This window comes from Bos grunniens, chromosome 9 (assembly GCF_055505025.1).
Source record: "Bos grunniens cultivar Pamir isolate PY7600 chromosome 9, Bosgru_T2T1.0, whole genome shotgun sequence".
In the NCBI taxonomy this organism is placed as follows: domain Eukaryota; kingdom Metazoa; phylum Chordata; class Mammalia; order Artiodactyla; family Bovidae; genus Bos; species Bos grunniens.
In genome coordinates, this window is record NC_141173.1 from 51,525,465 (window position 1) to 51,549,975 (window position 24,511).

Here is a 24,511-nt window from a genome sequence, read left to right on the forward strand (position 1 = left end):
CTTTGTGAAGCATGTGGTTGTTTAGGATCTGAACTACTCTTTTTTAACCTTGGGTGTGTTGTGTGTTAAGTTGCTTCAGTTGTGTCTGACTCTTTGCGACCCCATTGATTGTATCCTGCCAGGCCCTTCTGTCCATGGGATTCTCCAGGCAAGACTACTGAAGTGGATTGCCATGTCCTCCTCCAGGGATCTTCCTGACCCAGGGATTGAACCCACACCTTTTATGTCTCCTGCATTGACAGGTGGGTTCTTTACCACTAGTGCCACCTGGGAAGCCCTTTTTAACCTTACTGTGCTAAAAGCCCTATTTTACCTATCCTATCTTTTACCTTCATTTTGCAGGTGATAATAACTTACTGCTGCTGCCGTGCTAAGTCGCTTCAGTCGTGCCCGACTCTGTGCGACCCCATAGAAATATACAATAAGGTGGCAAATTTTTTTGGTAAATGCAAGAAGGAAATGAGTGCCCAATTCACCCTTTCTTTCCCACTTATATAGTTTTGCTTTACTGCTTATTCATAAATGGGACAAAATAGGTGTGAGCTGAGCATTAAAAGAGTTATACCAGTGTGGTCCATTTGCAGACATAAGGATGGTATCACTGTTAGAAACAGTCTAGTAGTTAGGATTTGGTCTGTAGTAGGAGTAACAGCAAGCAGGAAATTAACACTAGTCAATAACTCATTTGACAGGTACTGGGGACACCCAGGTACTTGCCCTAGCTGAGCTGGGCATGTTATGTGACCTTTATTGAAATATTTGATTTCTGTGCTATAAAATGGACATCGCCATATTTCTTTCTTCCTAGTCTTTCAAGAAAAGGTAAGAAGCCCAGCCAGTCTCTATGAGATACTTTCAATTCTGGGCAGAAATTGGCTATAAAAATGCCAGCCTCCATTTATTATTAATTCTCAAGTCACAGGGCTGCATGGGGCCTTATGAGGTCAACCTATTCTCACCCAGCTTGTGGTGCTTGTTATTGGGAATCTTGGGGAAGCGTGATGATGGATTATTCCAAATTCCCTTGTGTCAAGGTATTAAGATGAGGTACCCAATTACTATCAAAGCCCCACTAAAAACTCATCGTAGGATGCAAGAAATCAATATCATCAAATATTTATTGGGTGTCTATTGGGTGCTTTGTGTTTCATTTGTAACTATTTGCTATGATATAGAGCTCAGGTCCACAGGCTCTTATTGCTTATTTAGTAATTTTTCTCCCCATTGAGGTTTTTGGTTATTTTTGATCTTCAGATTTTTTTTTATAAGCTGAATATATTTCTCTGGAAAGAATTTGTAAGAAGTCCAGGTTTAATGCCAATTCTAGAGAGAAGGCATGGAAAAAACTGCAACTTTATAGAAAAAAATACCACTTCAAAGGATACTGGTACAGTGAACTTGAAAGGATAAACAGAATATGGTTTGTAATATTGTCATAGCATTGCTTACATGAGAAAACCAATTCTGAATTAAACTGCAGTATTTGTTATCCTATAAATCTTATGGAAAATTATTTCACTCCAATAGGTATATTTCATTTTATTGTGCTTTCCTTTATCAAGCTTCATAGATATTGTGTTTCTTTTACAGACTGAAGGTTTGTGGCCACCCTTCATTGTTAGAGGGTGGATAGAATTTTTTCTAGCAATAAAGTATTTTTTTAAAAAAATTAAGCTGTGGACATTTTAAAAAGACATAGCTCAGTTGGTAAAGAATCTGCCTGCAATGCAGGAGACCCGGGTTCGATTGCTGGGTTGGGAAGATGCCCTGGAGAAGGAAATGACAACCCACTCCAGTATTCTTGCCTGGAAAATCCCATGGACAGAGGAGCCTGGTGGGCTACAGTTCATGGGGTCGCAAGAGTTGGACACGACTTAGTGACTAAACCACCAATGTTATTGCACCCAGTAGACTACAGTATAGTGTAAACATAACCTAAAAAATTATTTATTTATTTGACTGTACTGGGTCTTAGCTGTGGCATGTGAGTTCTTAGCGGTAGCATGGGGGATCTATTTCCTGGACCAGGGATCAAACCTCAGCCTTCTGCTTTGGGAGCTTGGAGTCTGAGCCCCTGGACCACCAGGGAAGTCCCACACAACTTTTCTACGCACTGGGAACCACCCCTCCCCACCAAAAAAATTTTTTTGTGATCCACTTTATTGTGATACTCGCTTTATTGTGATGGTCTGGAATAGAACCAGCATTATCTCTCACGTTTGCCTATAATTATATTTTAAAAAGCATATTTGAGTAGTCTTAATGCAGTCTATTCACTTGGCTTGATGAAGTATCCAAACCAGCACTTAGTACCAGCTACATACATTCCATATCGCTTTTGGTCACTAGAGGTTATGGAGAGTAACAGGCTTAATATGAATCACAGTGTACTTGAGGGGAGTCTACTTCCTAGGATTTTAAAGCACTTCAATGATTTTGGGAGTCAGCATGTTAGTACAGTTTTATCTAATTTCTTGGGATACCTATGTACCTGGGAACTGAAGTTATTTTCTTCCATTACTCCGTTTTAAGTTTACAAATTAGAGCTAGAGGGAACTAGTAATGGCCCTTTGTTACTGTGTGGAAGTACTTTGAAATCCTTGGAAGAATAGTGCTGTGGAAATTCAAGGTAGTTATTAGTCTAATTAGCCAAATAATTTAATGAATCCAATTAGTTCTTAACTTTGTATTGCTTATAGCCTATTAAAAAGTAGTTACCACTTGTGCTTTCGATTAAGATGGAGTAGCTAGTATCAGACTAACCTTCCTGCTAAGTGCAACTGTAAAACAGATGTTTGAAGGCAACAAAGGGAAATCAAGGCAGGCAGGACTTGACAGATCAAAGTTCCAATGAGAAGAAAAATGCACTGAAGCAAGTCTTACGTTCACTATCAATTTTTCTGTGTGGAACACAGCCAATTATAGCTCAGGGCACAAAGTCTAGACAAAAGCCTTGTACCAAGTGGGTTCATTAGGCTGGGAGTCAAACACTGGTGTTCAAGATTGCTAAGGCAGCCAAGACTTGAGGAGTGAGATCTTAGAGGAAAGAGTACTGTAGGATATTGATCCCAGTATCCTGCCTGTAGTTTTTCCTTGAGTCATTTGTTACATCCTAAGAAGTACATGCTTGGAATGAGATGCTGATAAAATAAGCAGAGAGTAGAAACAAGAGTCTAAAAAGCTAAGCAGAGAGGGTGATGTCACAGTGTTGCTGCTGCTGCTGCTGCTAAGTCACTTCAGTCGTGTCCGACCCCATAGACGGCAGCCCACCAGGCTCCCCTGTCCCTGGGATTCTCCAGACAAGAACACTGGAGTGGGCTGCCATTTCCTTCTCCAATGCATGAAAGTGAAAAGTGAAAGTGAAGTCGCTCAGTCATGTCCGACTCTTCGAGACCCCATGGATTGCAGCCCACCAGGCTCCTCTGTCCATGGGATTTTCCAGGCAAGAGTACTGGAGTGGGGTGCCATTGCCTTCTCCTGTCACAGTGTTCAGGAGACTTAAATTGGAATTCAGGAAGGTGTGTGTGTGGGGGGAGCTGGTAATGAGCTGTAGTTCTCACTTGGGACTCCTGGCGGACCGAGCACTGGGACAAGGGGGAACCAGAAATAGACTCACCTTACTGGATCAGAAGGATCTCTCAGTTCTCTGTCTTCCAGGAAAAAAAAAAAATTCTCTGTGGAATTATACACAGACAGGATTTCTCACACATTAAAACATGAGATTATCAGGCATATTAGGAAACAGGATCAAAGGACTGAAAACAAAACAAAATAAAAGACAAACAAAAATCCCGAACAACAACAAACAAGAAAAAAGAAAACCCAAGGAAAATCTACAGAAGAGACAGACTCACAGGTGATTCAGATATTGCAGTTCTCAGACACAGGCATAGTTTAAAACAACTGTGATTAATGTCCTTAATAAAATAGAGGAAACAATGGAAAATTTCACCAGAGAACAAGAACCTATATAAATGAATCAAATAGGAGTTTTATAACTGCAATTACAATAACTTAATAATTCAAAGATGAGTTTAATAGCAGATTAGAACTCATATTAAAGAGGATTATTGAACTGGAAGACAGGTTAGTAGAAAATATCCAGATTGATACACAGACAGAGAAAGTATGTAATATAAGATATATATAGAAATGACGAAAAGCTAATGTATGTACCTAAATGTATGTATACCGCTACCGCTACCTCTAAGTCGCTTCAGTCGTGTCCGACTCTGTGTGACCCCATAGATGGAAGCCCACCAGGCTCCGCCGTCCCTGGGATTCTCCAGGCAAGAACACTGGAGTGGGTCACCATTTCCTTCTCCAATGCATGAAGGTGAAAAGTTAAAGTGAAGTCGCTCAGTCGTGTCTGACCCTTAGCGACCCCACGGACTGCGGCCCACCAGGCTCCTCTGTCCAAGGGAGTCTCCAGGCAAGAGTACTGGAGTGGGGTGCCATTGCCTTCTCCGAAATGTATGTATATATGTATCTAAATGTATGTACCTGAGGTCCTAGAAAACAAAAAGAGAGAAAATGGGTCTGAAGTAAGGTTTGAAAATATATTGGTTGATAGCCTTGAAACATGTATATTATCATATGTGAAACGGATTGGCAGTCCAGGTTCGATGCATGAGGCAGGGTGCTCAGGGCTGGTGCACTGGGATGTCCTTGAGGAATGGGATGGGGAGGCAGGTGGGAAGGGGGTTCAGGATGGGGAACACATGTACACCCATGGCTGACTCATGTGAATGTATGGCAAAAACCACCACAATGTTGTAAAGTAATTAGCTTCCAATTAAAATAAATAGAAAAAAAATATTGACAATTTTTATAAATCCATGTGACATCAAACCACAGACACAGAAGTTCAATGTATTATAATTAGGATAAATGCAAAGAAACCATACTTAGACGTATCATAACAAACTAAAGAAAAGACAAAATCAAAAATAAAAATTTAAACGGAGTCAGAAAGAAAAGAAACATGCCCAGGAGCAAAAATATGAGTAACACCTGACTTTTGTGAGAACTAAGATAACCTAGATAAATATAGAATGGCATCTGTTAAATGGCAGAAGAAAGTGACTGTCAACCTCGAATTTTCTACCAAGAAAACATTGTTTAAAATGAAGGTAAAATAAAAAATGACATTTTGAGATAAACAAAAGCTGATGAAATTAATCTCTAGAATATGAACACCAAAAGGAATAATAAAGAGAATTCCTCAGGCAAAAAAAAAAAAGATCCCATATGGATATTAATTAAATTAATATCAGATAAAGTAGATTTTAAGGCAAGAAGTCACACTATAGAACAGGGTTTGGTTACTCAGTTCGTCAGCACTACTGAGCTTTGGACTAGATAATTCTTTGTTGGAGGCAGGGGAGGGCTGTCCTGTGCACTGTAGGATGCTTATCAGCAAGCATCCCTGGTTCCTACTCATTAGACATCTATAGCACCCACCACCCCAAATTGTGGCAACCAAAGTTATCTCTGCTGCTACTGCTGCTAAGTCGCTTCAGTTGTGTCCGACTCTGTGTGACCCCATAGATGGCAGCCCACGAGGCTCCCCCATCCCTGGGATTCTCCAGGCAAGAACACTGGAGTGGATTGCCATTTCCTTCTCCAATGCATGAAAGTGAAAAGTGAAAATGAAGACACTCAGTCATATTTGACTCTTAGCGACCCCATGGACTGCAGCCTACCAGGCTCCTCTGTCCATGGGACTTTCTAGGCAAGGGTACTGGAGTGGGGTGCCATTGCCTTCTCCGAAAGTTATCTCTAGACCTTACCAAATGTCCTCAGCTGAGAAGTACTGTTACAAATAAAAAGACATTTCATAATGTTAAAAAAGCCAACTTAAAAGGGAAATAAAAACAATAAAAAATTTAAGCTTTACTTTTCTTCCAAGAAAAGCATTAAAGTTATAAATTTTTCTCTAAGCTGTTTTACCTAAGTTTTATTATGAATATTTCTGATTCATGGATTAATTAGTATTATATTGCTTAACTTCCAAACATTTGGTGATTTTATAATTATTTTTCTGCTATTGATTTTCAGACAAAATTTAGGTAAGCACATAAAAAATGTGAACAGCATGATCCACAAAATTTACCTCACTGCATATATAGACTATTGTATGGAATGCCTGCAGGTATACACTTTCTTTTCAAGTGAATGTGGAATATTTATCAAAGCAGAACATATGCTGGGTCATAAAATATGTCTCAACAAATTTGAAAAAACCAAAATCATACAGAGTATATTCTCTGATCATAGTGGAATTAAGCAGAAATTTTAACAGAGTGAAGGGGAAAAGAAAAGATCACCTCAATGAATGAAGAAACCACATTTGATAAAATTCAATACCAACTTATAAAAAAGTCCTTAGCAAGCTGGGATTAAAAAGTAACCTTCTTAATTACAAAAGGAATCAAAGTTCCTTCCCTGCTAGATCAACAGCAAACTTTATTCTTAATGATTAAATAGTGAAAGTATTTGCCCTGATATCAGGAATGAGACAAGGATGTCTGTTACCACTACTTTTAATCATTATTATATTGAGATTCTTAGGCAGTGCAATGAGATAAGACAATGAAACAACATATGTAAGTATTATACAGGAAGAAATAAAAGTTTTTGTTTGCAGATGATATGATTGTGTATAAAGAGGTTCCAAAACATCTACAAATGAACTGTTAGAATTAATGGGTAGTTTAGTCAGGCTATTGTATACAATAAAGTCAGCATACAAATATCAATTGTATTTACTTATATCAGCCACACCAAATTAGAAAGTAAAGTTTTAAAAAGATGCCAGTTATACTAACATCAAATACATTAAATGGCAACCCACTCCAGTATTCTTGCCTAGAGAGTCCTGTGGACAGAGGAGCCTGGTGGGCTGCTGTCCATAGGGTCACACAGAATTGGACACAACTGAAGTGACTTAGCATGCATGCATGCACTGGAGAGGGAAATGGCAACCCACTCCAATATTCTTGCCTGAAGGATCTCAGGGACGGAGGAGCCTGGTGGGCTGCCATCTGTGGGGTGGCACAGAGTCGGACACGACTGAAGTGACTTAGCAGCAGCAGCAAATATATTAAATAGTCAGGGAATATATAACAAATACAAGGCTTCTATACAGAAAACTATAAAATATAATTGACAGAAATTAAAGACTTCGGTAAATGGAGGACTGTAACATCTCTGGATTAGAGGCACAATATGAAAAAGACGTCAGTTCTCCCCAGACTGAGCTATCAATCTAATGACATGTTAATAAAATTCTGACAGGTTTTTAAAAATGGAAAATGACAAATTGATTCTAAAATTTATATGTAAATTCAAAAGTTAAAAGTAGTGAAGACAATCTTGAAGAATGAAATTGGAGGCTGTAGACTTTCAGATATCAAAACTTCTTAGAAAGCCACCATAATTAACACTGTTGGCCCAAGGACAGACAAATTAACTAAAGGAACAGTATAGAAAGTCCAAAACCAGACTCATATACATCCCTGGCCACTGGCTTTATGACCAATGTGCCACGGCAGTACAGTGCCAATGGCCGTTTTCCTTCTTCGATAAATTGTGCTAGATCAATTGGATATAAATATGGGGAAAAAAAGACTTTGGCCCTTATCTCAGGCTGTACACAAAAATCAATTTTTGGTGGATCATATTCCTTAATATGAAATAAATATTCTAGAAGATAACATTGGAGAATATATTTTAAGACCTAGGAATATGCAGATTCTTTAAATAAGACACAAAAAGAACTAACTTTAAAGTGAAATGTTGATAAATGGACTTCTTTAAAATCAAGACTCTTTTCTTACCATGAAGGAAAGTGAAATGACAAGCAACAGAGACATATTTATATTAGATGGAAGAGATAATTACATCACAAATATTAGACAAAGGATTAGCCCCTAGACTTTATTTTTAAAATTTCTCCAAATCAGTAGGTAAAGAATATCCAATTAAAAATGGACAAAAAGTTCAAATAATCCTCTTCAAAAGGGAATATCTCAATAGCCAATAAGCATAAAAAAAATCCTCCTCAATAGCCATTAGAGAAATACAAGATAATACTTTCGTGAGCTATTCCCAACCATTAGGAGAATGCTTAAAATTTTACAAATTGACAATACTAAGTGTTGTAGAGAATGTGGAGAACTGGAACTCATATATTTAACTATTCAAACTGATCAGTTGAGTCTGGTTGTTTAAACACAGTGTTGCTTAAAGCATCTTGAGAAAAAAACCACACCTGGAAATACAAATTCTTGTTACTACCTTCTCCCTACAACCAGATGCTGAAACTGAATCAATAAGGCTTTTCTTATGCTTGGATTTTAAATCAAAGGAAAATTACTCCTAGTCTGGTGTCTTTCAGGGCAAACAAAAGGAGACATGTGGGAGAGGTTAAGGGTGGTAATTGTGGGACCGTGCATGGGGGATTGAGAAAGTCCAAGAAAGCAGGATTCAGTGAAGGAAGGAGGGAGGGAAAGGGAATGTCAGAGGCCGAGAGTTAAGAGGCTGCAAAGGAACCTGGAGTGAATTGGTATTTGTTCATTTGGATATGTAAAGCACCTAAGGGAGAGGAAAACAGGTGCAATATGAATGCATTAATGAAATGAAAAATGAGGCTTGACCTATGAATAAATATTCGGAATAAAAGCATTTTAAAATGTATCTTGGTTTTAGGGCACTTACTCTGTCTGGCAACTAATTCAAAGTTTTCATGGTTACACACACTCACATACCTGGTTTGTTAGCTTCCTGTCTGCCTGAGACAAACTTGCTGAGGTTCCCAGGATCTGTGTGCCTCCTTCTGCTTGCTTTGTTGTTCAGTTTTGTTTCTCTTATCAACAGAATCTGTCAAAATTGTGTAAAACAAGATTCCTAATTATATAGACTCAGGTGGTCAAATTATGCCACCAAAAATTGTGACTTGGACCTAATGCCTGACAGCAATCCTAGAGGCTGGTTGGTTGGTCCGTTTGCTCCAGAAGAGCCTTTGATGTCACCTGCCACCTGGGAAGCCCTGACAATAATGGCCTGGCTCCATGCAAGGGGTGAGGAAGATAGTGTATTAATGGGATTATTAGAAACAAGACAAACTGCTACTCCTCATCAGGAAGAGTGGAGGTTAAGTGCAATCATGTAGGTAAAGTGCGTCTAAGCAGAGACCCCTCGAAAGGCTCAAAAATAGGCTGCCATTTGATTATTATTTCCATTACAACTGGGTTTCCTAGGGCTTCCCTGGTTGCTCAGTGGCAAATAATCCACCTGCTAAGACAGGAGATTTTGGTTTGGTTCCATTTCTTTGAGGCCAATCCTTGGACTCGTGGCATCTCATGTCAAGGCTACAGTCCAGTCGTCATGTTGTTAACTTCTTACTGGTGAGCATTTCAGAATCTATAATACAGCTCACAGGATATGGCTCAGAATATTTTCTATAGCCCTTGAGAAGGAACTAAAGGTCTATGCTTCATGACCAAACTGTTCTTATTTAGTCTCCTTTGACTGTATTGCTATGTTTCTGCATTTTCTCATTTCTCTGATTAAACTTATTCTTTGGCTAAAGTTTTTCTACAGACAGTAGGCAGGCAAAGGGCCATAGGGTCTTAAAAGGGCCATAGGGTCTTTCTCTCAGTTTCACTGTCCACTGTTTCAGTTGAAGTCAACTGTGGCCCCAAAATATTAAGCATAAAAGTCCAGAAGGTCTAAATTGTGTGTTGTTCTAATTAGCATGATGAAATCTCATTCTGTCCCACTGGGTCCTACCTGGGATCCCCAACTACTGACATTTTTTGCTCCTGACATCCAAGCATCAACATCATTGTAGTTCAGGGATGCAGGATCACTGGAGCCAGATGATCTTCCTTCTGAAATAGGGTCAGAAGATCAATAGTAACCTAACATTATATCATGATGCCTACATCATTCATCTCACTAGGCAGGTTTTTTATCATCTCACATATCACAAGAAGGGTGAGTACAGACCAAGATGTTTAGAGAGAGAAATCACATTCACATCACTTTTACTATAGTATATTGTTATAATTATTCTATTATTAGTTCTTGTCAATCTTTTACTGTGCATAATTTATAAATTAAACTTTATCATAGGTGTATATTATAGGAAGAAAACATAGTGTATATATAGCCTATATATATAGGGTCTGGTACTATATGCAGTTTCAGGCATCTGCTGGGGGTTCTTGGAATGTATCCCCTGCAGGTACAGGGGGAACTACTGTAGTTTTCTAGACTTCTGCATGCCACACAGATCTTGGCAACAAGCTGTCTTCAAGTTAAGTGATGGATGATATTTTGCGTTCTGTGCTCTCTCCTTCCATCCTCTTTTTCCTTCCCCTTCCTTCCCCTCTTGTTCTCTCTTTCTCCCTGTCTTTGTCACTTTCATTCTATCTAATTTAATGGTAGCTTAAGTATTCTTGCCTGGAGAATCCCATGGACGGAGGAGCCTGGTAGGCTACAGTCCACGGGGTCACAAAGAGTCGGACATGACTGAGCGACTTCACTTAAGAAGGAATGGTGAGCTAGACCCCATTTTAACAAATACATTTCAACTGTTTCAACCATAAGACACCTTACCTATTTCTTCTGTGCCTTGGCATTTGGATAAAATGATTTTCTGATTAAAATTTTTTTTTTGATGGTAAAAAAATCTCATTGCCCCAAACAAGCATTGATCCCAGTGTTCCTGGACTCTCAGTGTTGGCTGTACATTCTTGAGCTTCTCAGTGTCTCTTGCCTCCCCATTTAGATTACCACTGAACTAGATACTCTGAAGCAGTGTGAGAAGAATAGGCTGATGTGGTGCTGGGTTCAGTGGAGATGCGGCATTTTAGACAGAGGAAAAAAGTATGCAACTGGAGAAAGATGGGAAGAACACAATGCATGTGAAGAGCTTTGTTGTTCTTGAAATTTTAAGATTGCTTTACTAAGTTCAATGATGAAAGCCATCAGAAGAATATTCCCCTGAAAGTTATTTTTTCTTAAAAAAAAGAAAAGAAAAGAAAAGTCGCATCCTCTTAGTATAGCCACGGATGGCAGTCAAGCATCTCTGCAGATGGGGATAGTCCATTAGTTAGTCAAGTCACCCTCCAGGTTAGAGAATGGTAATTGATTGATGAAGCTTAGTCCTAAAAATCTGGATTTTATTATTAGACTTCCCTGGTGGCTCAGCTGGTAAAGAATCCATGGGCAATGCGGGAGACCTGGGTTTGATCCCTGGGTTAGGAAACTCTCTTGGAGAAGGGAATGGCTACCCACTCCAGTATTCTGGCCTGGAGAATTCCATGGGTTGTACAGTCCATGGGGTCGCAAAGAGTCGGACCCAACTGAGCGACTTTCACTTTCTTTCATTACTTACTCTATGTGTGAACTTTTACAGGTCACTGAAACACACTTCATTTTTCTCACCTACAAAATGGGGACACTAAGAGTGGCTAGTTCCTACGATGGTTGTACAGATTAAATGAAGTAATACATGCATGCTAAATAGTACAGAGTAAATGTTCAATAACTGTTAGGTTCTGTTACTGCTGTTATTACCATTATGTTTAATTGTGACCTAAAATGCAGTTGGAGCCATAGGTGTGGTCAGAGGATGATTCATGGTCAGAGCTGTAGGTATGAGACACCACCAAAACGAACAGGGACAGTGACATGACCAGATGTGTGTTAAGATGTTTGCTGTGCTTTGAAGAACAGCTTGTCCAGAGACAAGAGGCTGGGCTGTGGTGTGCTCCGGGGGTATGTATCATCAGCTGTGAGAGCCAATTGTTGGGTGTTCAGGAATTTTCTGAGTAGGTTATTGAATATGAATGTTGTTCAATATTAAATTATATAAAGTTACTATTAAGTTATTTTGAAAACAAAGACAATAAATACTCAGGGCATATCACTTCCTAATTATCTTATTTTGCCATTATCTAAGCTCTCGAGGTTATCTATGTATATACTATATCTGCACAGTGTAAACAGTGTATAATACTGTGTACTGAGCTTCTGTCATCAGGGATGTGACTTTGGTAGCTTGAAATGAGCCAGGATTGGAGTATTTATACCACGTAGTTCAGCAGATTCTACAAATCAGGGTTGTACCGGCCCCCTAGAGAGTCAGTTGTTAAACTTTTACTAGCTCCCCCACTGGGTCAGAGAGACCCATTAGAAAGCTATTGAGACAGTTCTGTAGAGAGATGCTGAGTGCTTGATTTTTAGCATTTAGAGTGGAGGGAGACAGACTTGAGAGACACTTCAGTGTTAGAATGAGTAAGGCACAGTGACTGAATGTGTGGGAAAAGAAGATGAAGACCGAAGCCTGAGTATGTGTGACTCTCCCTTGCTGTCTGATGAAGCAAGTTGCCATATTGTGATCCCACTTATGGAGAGGCCCACCTGGAACTGAAGGAGACTTCTGGCAGATGAGCCATCGAGGAACTGAGGCCCTCAGTCCAACAGCCTGCAAGGTGCTAAATCTTGCCAACAACCACGTGAGCGTTGGCGTGGATCCTTCCCCAGTCGAGCCCTCAGATAAGACTCCAGCTCTGACTGACACCTGATGGCAATCTGTTGAGGTAGAGGACCCAGCCAAGCTGTGCCCAAATTCCTGACCCACCCAAACTATGTGATAGTAAATGTGAAGTGCTCTGAGCTACTAAGTTTGTGGTAATTTGTTCTGCAGCAATAAATAACAAATTCAAGGTCTTTACCTACTTAGCTCTGGGAATTGTATACTTATTTTGTCATGCTGTACTCTGCTTTTCCTGTATGTACCAAGTGAAGCCTTCAGGCTTCTGGAAAGTGGTCAGCCGTGCCTCACTGGGAAAATCTGGATAACGGTCAGAGCTGACTCGAGCCCTGTACTGGCAGGCAGAGCCACTCACTGATGTAACATTGGCCATGAAGAGTCCCTCTCTGGTGATAGAGTCATCATCCACCCTCTTTGGATGACCTCTGGGGTGGCCAGAATTCACACGGGAAGATCTGCTCAGTTTCCAGAGGTGGGAAGGGCCCTTAAGAGAAACAGGTGCAATTTTAACATTCATTGTTTAACTTGGGAAAGACCACATGCTATCAGATAACCCTCTCTCGCTCTCTTGTTTTTGCTTTTCAACAGAGAGGACTTAAAATTTTTTCATGAAGACTTTATTTTAATCATGGATAGAAGAAAACAGAGGGTATGCATTTTAAAATGATGCTCATCATAAAGGGATCTTTGAAAGGAATTTGGAAACTAACTGGCAAAAGTGTGGGTCAGCATCTTGCTCCTGATCCCCGAGGCTGAAGAGAAGTTGTGATTTGACTTTGTGCCCCGATGCAGATTTAAGAAGGACCATGGTCGAAACAGGAGTCTACTAAAGTGACATCTTACCAGACTCCCATTTTAAAACCAGAAGTCTAATTGCCTATGGGGAATTTAAATAACAAAGAATGTAATTTATTTAAAAAACTAATTGCCAGTGTTTAAAAGGCTGCTTCTGTAGGATGTCAAGCTGGACCCCTCATTTAAACTGACCCCTTAATAACACACCCATTAAATTTTTTTTTTGCCTGAAACAGACTAATTTTAAGAAAGTATTTTAAAAGTAAGATTCATTTATTTATTCAATAAATATTTACTGTATGGTTACTTGGTAGTAGGCATTATTCTAGGCACTGTTTTTATTCTAGTGAAAAAGAAAAGCAATAAGTAGATAACATATGATATAATATGATGCTATAGTGATATTTTATCAATAAAGTATAAGTAACATATACATTATGGTATTAATTTTGAGTAAGGTATATTTATGACATATAGTAAAATTAATCAACATTTTGGCAACAACTTTAACAGATTAACAATAAATATAATTACAGTAGTTAAATAACAGTGTCAGGTAGTGATAGATATTAATAAATTCTTAAGCACACAAAATCTAAAAATGTGCTTGTCTGTGGTATCATGCTGAAATAGAAAAAAGGATAATTCATTCTTCAGGAAAATAAAGACTGTTAAATAAAGGCTCTTTCTCAAAATGGGAAAAGGATGAGAAACTTGTAAAGATAGCCCTGGAAAGACATTTGGTGACCCTGTATAGTAACTAGGAATGCTTTTGCCTGTACATGACGGTAAACTCAATTCATAGTGGCTCACATAACAAAGATCCAGAGAGTCAGGCAGCGGCTAGAGTTGGTTCAACAGCTTGATAATGTCACCATGAGCATTCCATTGTACTTGCTGCCATAGAGCCACGAAATGGCTGCTCCAGCATTGGCTACTGTACTCACCTTCAAAGCAGAAAGATGGGGGATTGGGCGAGGCCAGCAATATTGGCCTCTCTTATCAGGAACCCAAAACTTTCCCAGGACTGTTCTCACCTTGGCAGACTTCTTCTACATCTTATTGGGCAGACCATATATTGTATGGCTAGCCCTACTTGTAGAAAAGCCTAGAAAAGTGCATACTTACTCACTGCATGTTCTATAGTGGAAAGGACCAAAGGAGCAAGAAATCAGGTATGGATGTTGCATCAGCCAGTCAGGAGAGGTTGTTACAGAAGTCTCTGAGTTAGGGCCAAAAAATGCATTGACTTATTCTTCCTTTCCTTGTAGCCCTTTCTTATCTTCTGATATGGAGAAAGGCAGGAGCAGTTTGGTAATAACACCCTGAGAATGACCTATATACTTATTGTGGTGAAGAGGTTTTGGGGAAATGGACATATCGTAATGATGATGTAAAATGAGAGCTTTTGGGTTAAAATGACACAGCAGGGAATTGACAAGAATGGCCTGTGTGTGCTCAGTCTCTTAGTCTTATCTAACTCTTCACAACCCCATGGACTTAGCCTGCCAGTCTTCTCTGTCCATGGGATTTTCCAGGCAAGAATATGGGAGTGTGTTGATCTTCTATACCCAGGAATTGAAGCCGCATCTCTTGTGTCTCCTGCATTGGCAGGTGGATTCTTTACCACTGTGCCACCTGGGAAGCCCTGACAATAATGGCCTGGCCCATGCTAGAGGTGAGGAAGATCGTGGATTAATGGGATTATAAGAAACAAGACAAACTGCTACTCTTTGTCAGGAAGAGTAGAGGGAGGGATCATCTTCTTTTAAGGCTGTGTGATACGATACAGCAGAGGTAGTTCGAAGACTACAACTTGTTGTGGGCGATCCAGAAAGATGTGATTTAGATAAGAGAACCCAGTGTTGGGTGAACCAGGTTGAAAGAGTTCTAATGTTGGGTTGAAGCTGGGACTATGTGGATATTGAGGGGTAGCAGAAGTAAAGAGGGAGAGATGCCACCTTTTTTTAGGTCGTGGGGAGAACACTTGCTTGGGTACCAAGCCAGGAAGCAAATATGGAAAGCCAAAAGCCAAAAGCATCAGAGGATGTATGGTTCACACCCTCTCTACCTTTAGAAACAAAGTAAGTGGAACAAATCCTGTTATTATTATCCCAACATGCTCATTGGGTAAATGGCAAGTTCTAGCATGTGGGGATGACTCCCCAGTGTTGGCATGTAGGATGATCTTTTTTATTAAGTGACCCTTTACCAGTGAGCTGAGAAAGCAGTTTGTCTTATTGAAGGAACGCCATCAAAACTCGAGAGAGAGATTTTCCTGCTGACATATAAAAACAGTGGCCATCCATCCCTGACTGGCATACACAGACACCATGGTTGGAAAGTAGGCCCTTCTTCTGGAGGGATTTATAGGTATTTTGGCTCAGATGATGAAGGTTGAATATAATCACCATTAGGAAATTTAATCTCCTGGTTTCAGAAGTAGAATTTTAGGGCACTCTTGTAGGGCTATTGGAAAGAATAAGCATTTTGAAGTTTTAGAACAACATTGGCTAGACTACTGAATATAACAGGAACCCATGTGACTTGCTTTGTACTTTAAGAAACAGTCTAGCAACCATCAGTCAGTTCAGTCACTCAGTCGTGTCTGACTCTTTGTGACCCCATGGACTGCAGCACGATAGGCTTCCCTGCCCATCACCAACTCCTGGAGCCTACTCAAACTCATGTCCATCGCGTCTGTGATGCCATCCAACCATCTCATCCTCTGTCATCCCCTTCTCCTCCTGCCTTCAATCTTTCCCAGCATCAAGGTCTTTTCAAATGAGTCAGTTCTTCGCATCAGGTGGCTAAAGTATTGAAGTTTCAGCTTCAGCATCAGCCCTTCCAATGAATATTCAGGACTGATTTCCTTTAGGATTGACTGGTTGGATCTCCTTGCAGTCCAAGGATCTTCTCTAACACCACAGTTCAAAAGCACTGATTCTTCGGCACTGAGCTTTCTTTATGGTCCAACTCTCACATCCATTTATGACTACTGGAAAAACTATATCTTTGACTAGATGGACCTTTGTTGGCAAAGTGATGTCTCTACTTTTTAATATGCTGTCTAGGTTGGTCATAACTTTTCTTCCAAGGAGTAAGAGTCTTTTAATTTCAAGGCTGCAGTCACCATCTGCAGTGATTTTGGAGCCCCCCCAAATAAAGTCTGTCACCGTTTCCATTGTTTCCCCATCTATTTGCCATGAAATGATAGGACCAGATGCCATAATCTTAGTTTTAAGAATGCTGAGTTTTAAGCCAACTTTTTCACTCTCCTTTTTCACTTTCATCAAGAAGCTCTTTAGTTCTTCTTCACTTTCTGCCATAAGGGTGGTGTTATCTGCGTATCTGAGGTTATTGGTATTTCTCCAAGGAATCTTGATTCCAGCTTGTGCTTCATTCAGCAACTATAAGCAAAAGTAATTTCAACTGTGCTTGTATCTCTTGAAGGACTAAAGAGAGATTACGTTTATTATTCAGAATACTACTTATTAAGATTTCCTTGAAAATTTCTAAATCTCCAAATCTCTCTGTTTCTAAATCTCTCTCTCTCTCTATCATGACTTTCTTCAACATTTAGGATGCTTTGTTCTTCTGTCTTCCTCATTTCTCTAGTTCCTCAGCATATACCCGGCAGATAAACTTTGGCTTCTTGTTTTGTTTTCCTACCTCTTTCCTACTCTACCTACATTATTTTTCTAGATTTTCTGCAACCTAGGAAAGGCAAAGAACTGATCTAAGTATGTTTACATCCTCATGTCTTGAAATTTGGGATATTTGAGTTTATTTCAGCTTATAAACCTTGAGGAAGGTAATACACTCAGAAACATTGCCTTGAGGCAGTGTATTTTGGTGATTTTATATGTCAGAAATTTGGACAAGAGCCTTAAAACTAGATGTTCTGGCTTTGTCTGAATCTCCTGGCAGAAGGGACAATGTCTTTAAGCCAGGGGAGGAGGGAAAAGGGTGGGGGAGGGGAGCAGAGGTCAGTAACATCAAGTTCAAGGCAACAAAAAAGCACTTTACATAAACAAAGAAAGCTTAATATAAAGAATTACTGATTTTAATAGAGGCTTGGGACAATAAGGGATTAGCTAACCAGTGTAAAGAGAATCTGAAGCAATAGGGGAGCAGAAACCAGAACGATTATCACCCTTCTTGTAGGGCTGAGAGAGAGACCAACTCAGGAAAAACCCCTCCCACTTCACCCCTCCGCGGGGAGTCGGGGCAGGTGCTGAGTTCAAGACTCCTTGGTGAGGGCTCAGTGGATGCAGAGCCGCTGCTGAGATATGTCGTCAGAGTGTGTGGGAAATCCTTTTGGAATTCAAGAGAAAGGATCCACAACGAGGTGCGGCACTTCAAGACTCACTGTGAAGCCCGCTAAGGGGCCACTGGGGGCTGGGCAGGAGTCCCGCACCGGACACGCCACGTGCACTGCCCCTTGTTTTATTTTTCTGCCAAGAAAATGCACTAGGTATGAACTCAGTGGCTTATAAATCTCAATTTCTCCCTTGTTGAATGATCAAGCATCTACTTTCTGCCAGGTAACTTTTGAGTCTGTGGAGAAAGAGCCAAAAAAAAAAAAAAAACAAAAAAAACCCCAAAACCATCGCAAACTATTTTCATATGTTCACACTCAGAGGAGTTTCCCTTTGGCTTGAGACTTTGGACTCTGTTAAAATGCAAATGCCCTATAGAAGAAATGGCATTTTAAAGCTGTTATCAATCATTTATACCTTAGTGTTCATGAAGGTCCTGTCTCCTTGCCAGATAGCAGGGTTTGATGTGATAGGTGGGGGTGGGAGGGAGATAAGATGATCCTGGACTTTGGAAAGAGATGGTTCCAATTGGAACTGGACCCTAGGGTACCAGCCATGACTGAGCCTGCTGCACAGTGTCTGGGACTTCTGTCCTGACTGAGTTCCATCCACACATCAAATGCAAAATCCACTTTCTTTGTAGAACATTTCCCTTATGTTCTCTCTCTTTTCTTACTTGCTTCGGGGAGGTTTATGGTTTGAAAAATTAAAGTACGGATCTATTTTCATTACCAAAGGATTTGCAGAACTGAGCTGGGCCTGTCTGAGCTCACATTTGCATTTGCCATCCCGTAAGCTGATTTTCAATGCTGAGCAGCTATTTTAAATGTTTTCAAGAGCCTCCTTTTTAACTCTTTTCCTTACTTATGTTATCTAGTTCTGCAGTTTAAAAAATTCCATTGCTGATTCTAGGTGGAAAATCCCCATACGAAATGCCAAAGGAATGACTGGGCAGTTGGAGCAGACACCCAAGGGGTGGCTGAGCCCGAAAAGCCTGACTGGGGGTGTGTGGCAGCAGACCTGGAGTCTCAGAGGATTCAGATGACTCCGAAGTTTCTTTATGGCTGGAGCAGTGATTGGCCCAGAGTTGGGACTCAGATAATATTTGTTGACATGAATGGGATAAAGGAGAGAAAAAAAAAAGAAAGAATGGCTAGGCAAATGAAGAAATTATCTATTGTTCAATAAAGTGAGGTGAATGGCTTACTGGCTTTCCATTTCCTACAGGATAGATCAATGAAATCCTCCGAGTGGCATGACCCTTCATGTGGCTCTTGCTTGCCTATCCAGCCAAATCTTCCCCCTCCCTGCTTCGTATTTTGTGCTGTCACCTGACATGCTGCCAGGCTTCACCCTGATCTCTAGGGTGTGGCTCTTAGCTTTCACACACCTTGTACTTCCCCTATTAAAATAATGGTCAGGGATTTCCCTGGTGGTCCAGTGGCTAAGACTCTGTGCTGCCAATGCAGGGGGAGCTGTGATCAATCCCTGGTCAGGGAACTAGATCCCACATGTCACAGCTAACGCACCACCTGCTGCAACTAAGACCCAGTACAGCCAAATAAATAAAATAATGGTCATCCTGTTTTTACGTACTATAAGTTAATTATAAATTTTGCTTTTTACATCCTGTTTTTATGCACTATAATTATAAATTTTGCTTTTTATATCCTGTTTTTACATACTATAAGTTAATTATAAATTTTGCTTATCTGTCTTCCTGTGGGACTAAAAATGTGTTGCTTCTGGGCATCATGGCTCTGTGTTTGAGTCCTTCCTTATGTGTTTGTTGAATGAATAATTGTACTAGCAACTATAAACTACAAGCATATTAGCAGAGCTGTATCTAAGTATCCAGGATGCCTGTGGCTTTGGAGTTGACTCCTGGGGCACTTGGTGGGGAGCCCTGGTTCATGGTAGTGAAGATCTAGTCATATACTAGAATCATATACTAGAAGGCCAGCCCACTGCTGACTCCAGGACCAATTGCTAGCACGTCTAAGTGTCTGTGAGAAAATAATTATGGTTGACTTTTTGTATTTATTTGTGTACCATTACTTATGGAAGTTCATTTATTTTTAAAATTTATTTTGCTTGGGGACTTACCTGGTAGTCCCGTGGCTAAGCTCCATGCTCCCAACGCAGGGGGCCCGAGTTCAATCGCTGGTCAGGGAACTGGATTCACATGCTGCAACTAAAGAGTTCATGTGCCACAATTAAAAAAAACAAAACTCCAATACTTTGGCCACCGAATGTGAAAAGCTGACTCGTTGGAAAAGACCCTGATGCTGGGAAAGATTGAAGGCAGGAGGAGAAGGGGATGACAGAGGTTGAGATGGTTGGATGGCATCACCGACTCGATGGACATGAGTTTGAGGAAGCTCTGGGAGATGGTGATGGACAGGGAAGCCTGGCATGCTGCAGTCCATGGGGTTGTAAAGAGGCAGACACAACCGAGGGACTAAACAACAACCAACAACAATTAAAAAAAAAAAAAAGATCCCACAACAAAGATGGAAAGATCCTGCATGCCACACCTAAGACTGGACGCAGCCAAATAAATAAAAAAAGAAATTAAAATAAACATTAAAAAATTATTTTCCTTTTTGGTTAGTAGCAGAAAGTGTTATTTACATGAACCTGTACTTTTGAACCCAACTCTAAGAGCGAAAAAGGGGAGGGTCTCTGGGCATAGCAGGGCAGAGTGCATAGAACTTCCGAAACTGGTCTCCCTTCACTTTCATGTGGAAGAGACCCTCAGACTTCAAATGAGCACAATTTGAAAATCACTGATTTGGATTAAGGAATAAAGTGAACACAGGGGAATAAATCTTTTCCTGGTATATTAAGTAGAAACCCTTTGGCAACCAGGTTATATATTTACAAAGCCTTTCATATGACTCAAAACTCTAACTCCAAGTCAGTTTTTACAGCTTAAAAATTGGTATTGAAATAGTTACTTAGGTTTAATTTTAGAAAACTCAGGTCAATCAATATGTATGACTTTTAAGTTTAATCCTTCCTTTGGGGATCACGAAGCTCCTTCCGGCTCCAGTGCTCTTTGATTTTCTGATTGTGAAGGGCAAGGTGGGAAAGAAATAAACAAGGTGACTAGGTTTCAAGGGCTAGCTTTCTTGGCATGAATGAGTAATTGGAAAGCCAGCATAATCAAAGTAATTTCATCCATCATGTACGGAAAGGGAAATAGAATTCAGGTTATTAAGGTTGCATGAAACTGCTTTTTGAATGTATGTACATATTTCTTCCTAGGGGCTAGATAACGTTTCCCATTTTTATTTCTAAAAGGAGTTATGGAAAAAGACAACTGAAAATAAAACAGAGCTGCGGTCTCAGAGCAAAACTAGAATAATTCATTAAGGAAAAGAAAAGGGTTTTCTGTTTCTCTTTTAAAAGAACAAGCTCACAAACCAGAATACCTGTTTCTAGTCCCCGAAGGTCCCCTAGGCCATGAGTCAGCAATGTCATTTGTGACTCCTGCCCAGGGTGGGAGCTGGTCCTGAGTGGCAAACAAGAACCTTAGTTCTTAGTTCCTCAGACCCTTGGTCTGAAGGAAAAAAATCACATAACTGACTTACGGGTTTCATAGTTGCCTAGGTGTATGAGCTTTTGGAGTTTGAGGAAACCGAGGAAAAGAAAACTATCCCAGGTGAGAGAGATGGAGAAGGAGCTGCAGAAGGCCAGTTCCAGAGAGCAGAAGAGAGATTGCTAACTGTTAGTAGAAGCACAAGGAGGGGTGTGCCTGAAAAAGAAGGAGCAGATGAAGGCTACATATGGATACTCATTGTCAGAGAGGTGACCTATGGCATAGATTAAAAAAAGAAAACCTAGTTTGACTTTCACTAATCCATGGGGAGTTGGACCTAAGCTATATTCAAAGCTTTGTTCATCTCATTCTCTTTAAAAATCATAAAATGGCGAATTTTTTTCCCCATTGGCACAAAAGCCCAAAATTGTAGAAATTTTATTTCTTTCATTCACAGCTGTGTCTCTAGTACCTAAGGCAGTTGTAGTTGCTCGATAAAAAATTCTCAAATAAACAAATGAATGAATAAAATGAACTTTTCCCCTGGTAATTTCCCCTCTTTTAACTTTTCTTCCTTTTTTCCTTCTTAAAATAGGAGATTAGGATCAGTAAATTACATTCTAGGAACCATGATGGATGCATTCTGGGGTAATTTGGGTGGAGGGGATGGGGAGAGTATGGTTAAGTCTCCCACTTTTTTCCTACTTACTATTTCAAATTTGCTTTTTTCTCAAAATCTAGGAAGAACTGAAGATTTTCTAAAGAACATGTCACTAAATTTGTTAAATCATCAATTTCCATTTTATATACATTTTGAGCTCATGGCCATGGACAAAAAGTTTCCCTTTTTTAATTAATAAAGAAAAATAAAAAGAGGGAAAAAGAAAACCATAGAGGTCATTTTGCTGCTGCTGCTGCTGCTAAGTCGCTTCAGTCAGTGCGACCCCATAGATGGCAGCCCACCAGGCTCCCCCATCCCTGGGATTCTCCAGGCAAGAACACTGGAGTGGGTTGCCATTTGCTTCTCCAATGCATGAAAGTGAAAAATGAAAGTGAAGTCGCTCAGTCGTGTCCGACTCTTAGCGACCCCATGGACTGCAGCCCACCAGGCTCCTCTGTCCATGGGATTTTCCAGGCAAGAGTACTGGAGTGGAGTGCCATTGCCTTCTCCCAGAGGTCATTTTACATACATGTAATTCTATGTACAAGTGCCCATTCTTCTCCTTGCATAACCACCTGAGATTAGTTCTGGTAGCATCCTTCAAAGCCCAAGTGCACGAATTCCATGAAGTCTTTCCACTTATTCTCATTTTAATTTTCCTTTTTTGAACAGCTATGACATTAATTTATTACTTAATCATGAATTATGGCATACAATCCCCTAATTGATGTTTGTGGATTTTTTTCCCCAGCTATATTTTGATTTCCTTGAGGACAGAATCCTGGCTCGTGTAGTGTTAAAATATCTATCTCCCTTGGCTCCCCAAACAATGTTCTGTGTATAGAGGGTACATGTGGATTTGCCAATTAGTTCATCACACTAAATGCCCAGGGAGAGCTTCTACAAAATTTATACCAAGCCAGGAAAGGACAGTCTAGATTTTCTGGCTGCCAAAAACCAGTGTGTACCCTGGTTACCACAGCTTCCTGTCTATGGTGGTAGTGGTTTAGTCGTTAAGTTGTATCCGACTCTTTGGGACCCCATGGACTGTAGCCCAATAGGCTCCTCTGTTCATGGGATTTCCCAAGCAAGAATACTGCAGTGGGTTGCCATTTCCTTCTCCATCCTAAGCCTTTAAGTCTTTCAATTTGTTCCTGATGAGAAAGGAGAGTAGGGAAGACTTTTTTTCCCCCTTGACAGAGGCAGAAAGCATATGCGGAATCATTTGACCATCCAGCTTGGAGGTAAACATTTGGTCCCAGGAGATTTTCAAGTTCCAGTGACTTAGCATAAAAAAACCACATCTCTGGTATTTAATAACACAAGGACATCTATTGTTGTTATTTAATCATTGTTATTAATAGTTATATATTTTGCATCTGTTTCCTGGGGCTCCAATGAACCCTGGACATCTTAATTACATATAATGTCACTCTCCCTAACCAGTTTCATTCCACAGGGTAACTAAACTCTATGTAATGAGACTATCTCTGGTTTCTACATGTTTCTTGTTTCATCCTCATATTATATCTGGGCTTGCAAAGGCAGAAAACTTAAACAGCACCAAAGACAGTCTTGGTATTATTTCTAAAGACTGACAAGCTTTTTTTGAAATTCTATTTTTCCAGCAAGAGTTTCAGTTTCCCTTTGACTTTATTATTAATACCCTGAGGGCACATGCATGATAATAGAAAGATGATGTAGCCAAAATATAATTGTATTTGAAACTTTTTAGCTTAGATCCTCACTTTTCTAAACTGTAAACCTCAAAATTACAAAAAAATACCATGAATTTAACTTCTCTTGTTAATTTTTTCTTTTCTGTTCACCTATAAGATTAAAGTCTAATGTAGAACATTTGGGATTTTCTTTTCATTGAATTTGGACTACAGTATTTATGGGGAAATTGTCTTTTATTAATTTGGTGTAAGACACACTGAAAACAATAGACTATTAAAGCTATAGGAGGTTTTGGCTGCATGTCAGTGTTACCCAGAGAGGTTTCAAAAAATACGGAGATTCTATCCCACTAGATCTGTGGTGGGGCCCAGAAGTCTGGAATTCTAATACAACTGGTCTGCCTATAGTTTGGAAACATTGGTTTAGATTTTATTTTGTGGGATTCCAAAAACCAGAACAAGATACTGATCAGAAAGAGCCAGGTTCTTTCACCCTGGGTCTAAGCTACCTCTTGGTTTTAGCATCAACACTTTTGGGGTTTGCATTAATGACATAAAACAAATAACATGCACTCTGAGTGAACAAAAGCACTCCTGCCTGACTATTGTTAAAAACTATCACAGCTCCCGAAGATGTTTTTTATATACAACCATAGGGTAGGTAGCCATTAGACTAGGAGAATCATATTCAGATTTTCTTCTTGTTTTTCAACAAAAGTAGTCAATTCATTTTAGATAAAGCATACTTGGTTTTGCCAATGAGGTAAGTGTGAATTGTTCAGGTTTTCCAAAAACCTTGATATTTTAATAAATGTTCCAAGGGCTCTGGAAAGGACACCTTGCAGAGACTGATTTTTCTCAGAATAGCTGAGCTTCCCAGGTAACTGTGGGCCACTCAAGCCAGCCACCACCTCATTCCTGCTCCTTTATGTTTCTGTGCCT

At 39.9% G+C, this 24,511-nt stretch overlaps 1 long non-coding RNA gene across 3 annotated transcripts in view; it reads left to right on the plus strand.

Annotated features, from left to right (window-relative positions):
* LOC147365951 (uncharacterized) overlaps nt 1–24,511 on the plus strand; it is a 41,377-nt gene that overhangs the window by 11,869 nt on the left and 4,997 nt on the right. Inside the window, exons 2-3 of one of the 3 annotated variants that reach the window (XR_015133081.1) lie at nt 123–242; nt 13,157–13,668. This is a non-coding gene — a long non-coding RNA (uncharacterized LOC147365951). Of the gene's footprint in view, nt 1–122; nt 243–342; nt 1,856–13,156; nt 13,669–24,511 lie in introns of those variants that run through there. The other 2 variants (XR_015133083.1, XR_015133082.1) reach the window with 2 other exon arrangements.